Consider the following 5,781-nt stretch of genomic DNA (forward strand, 5'->3'; position numbering starts at 1 on the left):
CACATCCAGAAATTTAAGGATTCAAGTGTGTTTTATAAGTTTTTTTTAATGTACTTATTCTTTTATTCGGCTTTGTTAATTCTTTAACTTTTGTACTAGAGTGCTTCATTTGCTGATTTTTATTTCTTAGTAATTTGAATGTTTAAGATTATGAGCTTTTATCTGATCATTGCTTTAACAAAATCTCATATGTACTGAAATGTTTCCATTGTCATTATTTTCTGGACATTCTGAAAACACATCTTTGTTTAATATAGTTATTGCACAGGTTGTTATTTTGATTAATTTATTTTAGTTTTATATAATTTTGTTCAGAAAATATGGTCTCCCTTATTTATACTTTTACAATTTGTTTACACTTTCTTTGTAGCTTAATATACAATTAATTTTAACCTTTGCAAATGTTTTATAGGTACTTTAGAAAAAGATATAAGTTCTGTGTTAAGGATATATTTATATATAAATGCATATATTTACACTCTGCTATAAAAATTATAGATTTTATGTTATATAGTTTGGTATGTAAAGATTCATAGTACAAACTTGTAACGAACTCCAAGTTTTGCTATTATAGAAAGACCTTTATTATTGAAAAATACATCTGCCTTGAATTCAACTCTCTCTGGGATTAATATTTTGATCTCTGTTTCTTTTTCTTTGTGTGTCATTGCACATCCTTTTACTTGTAACGTGTCTGAAACACTTTGTTTTACATGCATTTTGGGACTATGTCATCGAGTGTGTGTTCTTTTCCAATTCCGTCTGTCTTTATCCATCAGACCTATCCCATGCACTACTTGAAATTCTCTCATTCCAGCCCCAGCTGCAACCACCGTTTCCATTCAGGCTCACTCAGTTTCCGACAACTGCATCACATCAGCACCTTGAACTGTGCCTGTCACTTCCCGCCCTGCATCTTCTCTGACACCACAGACATTTCTAGGGGTCTTACAATTGTGTGACCTAGACATTCAGGGAAGTTAAACCCGATGAGGTAATTCTTGACCAATAATGCATCCTCTTTCTTCTTAGGACAAATGGTCTTGAGATATATATCATTGTAAGTACGCCTAGAAGCGGCCAATCTCATAACGCGCTCTTGAATTGGCTCTTTCCCATTTCCTATTTCACTCCTTGACCATCAAACCTAGCTATTGGCCTCACATTCCAAAATAAGCTACTCACAGGTAAGCAATCTCAGGTTTTGCCCTTGTTAGAGCTCAGGCTAAAACACTCAAAACTAATCTGTTACCACAAAAATTCCAGACACATCATCTGTTGCTCTTTACATACCATACTCATTCCAGGCTCTCATATGCTGCACTTGCTCTTCTCCATACCTCACACACTCTCTGCATATTCTTGCAGCATTGTCATCATTTAAGTTCAAATGTTGCCTTTTCAAAGACACCATCCCTAACCAGTGGCTACTGTAGCCACCTCCCCATCCCCAAATACCTTCTATCCCACTTTTCTTTCAGTTTCATGAGATTACAGGTCATTTGCCTATCTCTATTGGAATATTTGTACAATGAAGCAGGGAACTCTGTCTAATCTAATGCTTTAGCCAAAGCAGTTGGAAATACCTGTACTGAAGTATTTTTTGAATGAATAAATAAATCCTCTAGGAAAAATTTTCTCTGAATGTTTGTCACTCTCATAGGCATTGATATGGTCTTACTTTGTCATTTATCTTACGCTTTGTTTTTACAGCTCCCTGTGTTTTCTACATCTTGCTATTTGATTTTTATTTTCTTTATTTTACGTGTAATTCAGATGTTTCTTCCTGATAACTTGGAAGGCTTCTTGCCCATGTTGTGTTCTTTTGATGGTTGTTTTGATAACTTTTCGTAATATATCTAAGTCCCTATATCTTAGTTTCTTATCTTTATAGATTACGTATTGACTTCTTAGAACAAAATATAAGAAAATGAACACCCATACTTCTGCCCACTTCCTTCAGAACCTTCTGATTTTAATTTGTTATGTTGTGATTTGTCCTTTATTCTGGAATTGATGTTAAGTTCAAAAAAGTTCTTTCTAATATTTGAAATCATGGTTCATTTTTTGCAAAGAAAAGTAAATCTGTGCAAGTGTTCCATGTGATCTGGGGAAAAAAAGGTGTGATTTCTTTAATATACAAAGTTCAAAATATATTGAATTAATGAACCTTTAAATTATATTACTGATATCTTCCATATATTCCTTTTTCTATCTGATTTTTCAAAGATTAAAAGACATGATTTAAAATCCCCTATTATTATTCTATTTCTTTTGATCTAAGTGTACAAAGTACTTTAGAATATTTTTCCTTTGTGTGCTATAATTGACCTTTCCAAAAAAAAAAAGACAGAAAAGACCCCCCCCCCCGTGGTTTTTAATGCTTTTTATGCCTTGATTTCATTTCGTCTGCTAAGAATTTGTTACTTCCTTCTTTCTACTAGGTTCATCTCCTTGATCTGTTTTCCTTTTTTTTTTTTTTTTTTTTTAATAAGATTGATGAGGCTACTTTATTCAATGATTGATCCATGTAATCGCCAAGACCGCTATGTACAGGTAAGAGAGACGGAGCTTTATTTCTTGGTCTCTTCCTCCTTGGACAGAGTTTTAATGGTTTCCTCCTTCTTGGCCTGGAGCCGCTCTTCACGGTGCTTGCGAGCTTCCTTGGTCTTAGACCTGTGGGCCTCAGCCTGGTCAGCCAGAAGCTGCTTGCGAACCTTGTCTGCCTTCAGTTTGTGGACGTGTCTCACGAGAAACCGCTTGTGTTTGAACACGTTACCCATCACTTTTAGGTACCTGTTGGGGGCCGCTTTGAGCGGTACCGGGAACTGTAGTCCCGCGCAAACAGAGGCCTGGGGGAAGCTGCATTAGTCTTGGCTGGAAAACTGGTAATGCGCTTGATAGGCAGGACCTGATAACAGCTCCGAGAGCCCCTGGAGGGAAATCAGGCTTAGAAATAATTTACACTCCCTGAAGCATGCTTGGTTTCTCCCTCAAGCTGTGTTATTCTCATACCCACTGGGCAGGAAATTTACATTATTCATGGATCCTGACCCTAAACCATTTGGCACCATTATGTTTACACTCATCTCAGAACCAAGCAATTTAGTGTGTTTCCTGCCATTTGTCTTCTTCAAAACATCACCTATTCTCTGTAAACATTAACATACTGATGTGATGAGATTACCTATACATTCCTGCTACCTAACCCCTGCTGGTAACCCTTTCAATAAAGCTGTTGAGCATGGGGGCTCGGGGCATTCCCCACTAGAGAAAATCGCCATTCCCTTTCCTTGACAGACAAATGATGTCTGGAACAATTCTTCCTTCTGTGGCGAATCTGGGGACTTCAAGGGTCGAAGTCCCCCATAGGTACAGGCTGTGGTACATGTGGTGGTCAAGCTTCTGAAATTCACAGTATCTTCTGAGTAGTCAGCCAAGAATCCTCATTCTCCTCATCCAGGTCACTTTCTCAATCACTGGAGCATTGGCAGTACCTTTCACTTACCTACGCTCATATGCCAGTCCTTCCTGTGGGCCAGGGTGTTTTTCCAGCACCCAGCCTGGGAAAGGACAATCACAGCCTTTCGATGATCAGCTCGTCTTTGATCAGCTTCCGAACCTGTTGATGGGACTTGGCATTGGCGATTTCATTGGTCTCTTTGGGGTCCTACCAGACCTTCCCTTTGCCACAGCTGAGGACACTGGAAGCAAGCCTCTTCTGAAGCCTGAGCATGCTCTTGGCTGCTCTCCATTTTTTTTAGTTGTTTGGTTTTCTAGTTTTACATTTCATGAGGTAGTCTGTTTTTGTTTTGGGTCCTATGTTAATCCTTATGTTTTAATAGTTGAGCACTTATTCACATTTTATTTATTATGGTATCAATTATCTAGATAAATTCAAGATCCTTTTTCTCTCGGTCCTCCCTTGTCATTAAAGCAAACCGTTGTTTGCTAATCTGTTGTCAAAGTCCAGTTCAAGACGACTTTTATGCGGGTGGTTTGTTTGGGGGATCACTTCTCCCTCACTCTCTTTTCCCTCATATGACAGCTGTATGAGCATCAGCCTGGAGGTGCCTCCCACATAGGAAGGGGCTTCTTATGAACCCAGATGACAGGAAATTTGGAGTGAGCAGTTTTGTCACACTCTGTGGTATACCTGGGAGGACATTTTTTCCCTTGATGTGTTTTATCTATAGGTTACATTTTCATTACTTGAAGAAGTGTAATTAAAACAAATTTATTAATATACCAAGAATATACCCATGGTGAAAGAGTAGGGCAAAGGAGGGAATATAGCTTGAGATGAGACCTCAAACTCATCTGCCACTTTGAGAATGTCTCTTTTTTTCCATGTAGTCAGTTCAACTTAGCATTAGACTTCATGGGAATTTGGAGCCCAAGTTCCTTTTACAAAAAAAGCCATTTTTTCCCTTTCATCACTTTTATAGGCCTGGCATAGTTCTGGGTGACAGATCAAGAATTATTTGATTTACCTTTTGCTTTCTTTTCCTATGTGCGTAGCACCCTTGGGAACTTCATATTTAGAAGGGGTGATTGAACAGAAATGAAGATTTCCTGAGCTCTCTTGCAATTGCCATCAAAACCATCAAATATTTACTCTAATCAACCCCCTAATATTTTACCAAACTAAAGAACTTTTTGGTTTTATGTGTGTTCTTTAAGTTTAATGGGCTTTTGTGTTTTGGAATGATGTGTAGGAATGCTCTTTTTCAGCATTACACCAATGAGAATGGCATTCTGAAAACTCACTAGTTTTATTGAGATATAATTGACATATAGTATTGTATAAATTTAAGGTAATATTATGACATGTTAATTTGATACACATGTGCAGCAAGATGATTGCCACCATAAGGTTAGTTAATACCTCCATCATGTCACATAATTATCATTTCTTTTTTTGTAGGGACAACATTTAATTAAGATACACTTTTAGTGACTTTCAGTTACATCATACAATATTGTTACCTATAATCACCCTGCCGTGTGTTACATCTCCAGAACTTACCCAGCTTCTAACTGGAAGCTTCTTCCCTTACACCAGTCTCCCAGTTTCCCTGATACCTACAACTCTACTCTGTTTCCATCAGTTTGGCTTTTAAATTTCCACATATAAGGGATATATTATACAGTATTTGTCTCCCTGTCTGACATTTCACTTATCATAATGTCCTCCAGGTCCATCCAGGCTGTGACAAAAGACAGGATTCTCTTCTGTTTCTTGGCTCAGTAGTAATCCTCTGTGTGTGTGTGTGTGTGTGTGTGTGTGTGTGTGTGTGTGTGTGAGAGAGAGAGAGAGAGAGAGAGAGAGAGAGTGATGCCTCCAGCTTTGATCTTTATCAGGATTGCTTTGGCTATTTAAATTCTTTTCTGGTTTCATATAAATTTTAGGATTGTTGTTTTCATTTCTGTGAAAGTGATACTGGAATTTTGGTAGGGATTGCCTTTTATACAAAGCTTTGGGTGTTATGCCCATTTTAGTAATATTAATTATTCAAATCCATGCACATGGGCTAGCTCTCCATTTGTTTGTGTCTTCTCAAATTTCTCAATGTACAGCTACCTCCTTGGTTACATCGATTTCTAAGTATTTTATTTGGGGGAGTTCTATTGTAAATGAGATTGTTCTCTATTTATTCTTCAGATATTTTGTTTTAGAGAACAGAAACAACTGATTTCTGTATGTTGACTTTAAATTCTGCATCTCTATTTATTAGAGATCTTTTGGTCTTAACATAGGCACGTATGTATCACTATAAA

General features: G+C 37.4%; 1 pseudogene; it reads right to left on the minus strand.

Moving 5' to 3' along the window:
- Positions 1-2,573: 2,573 nt before the first annotated feature.
- Positions 2,574-3,736, minus strand: LOC129086781 (60S ribosomal protein L19-like; annotated as a pseudogene).
- Positions 3,737-5,781: the final 2,045 nt, after the last annotated feature.

Source organism: Pteronotus mesoamericanus, unplaced genomic scaffold, assembly GCF_021234165.1.
Source record: "Pteronotus mesoamericanus isolate MK-2021 breed Mesoamerican mustached bat unplaced genomic scaffold, CSHL_Meso_final scaffold_45, whole genome shotgun sequence".
Classification (NCBI taxonomy): Eukaryota; Metazoa; Chordata; class Mammalia; order Chiroptera; family Mormoopidae; genus Pteronotus; species Pteronotus mesoamericanus.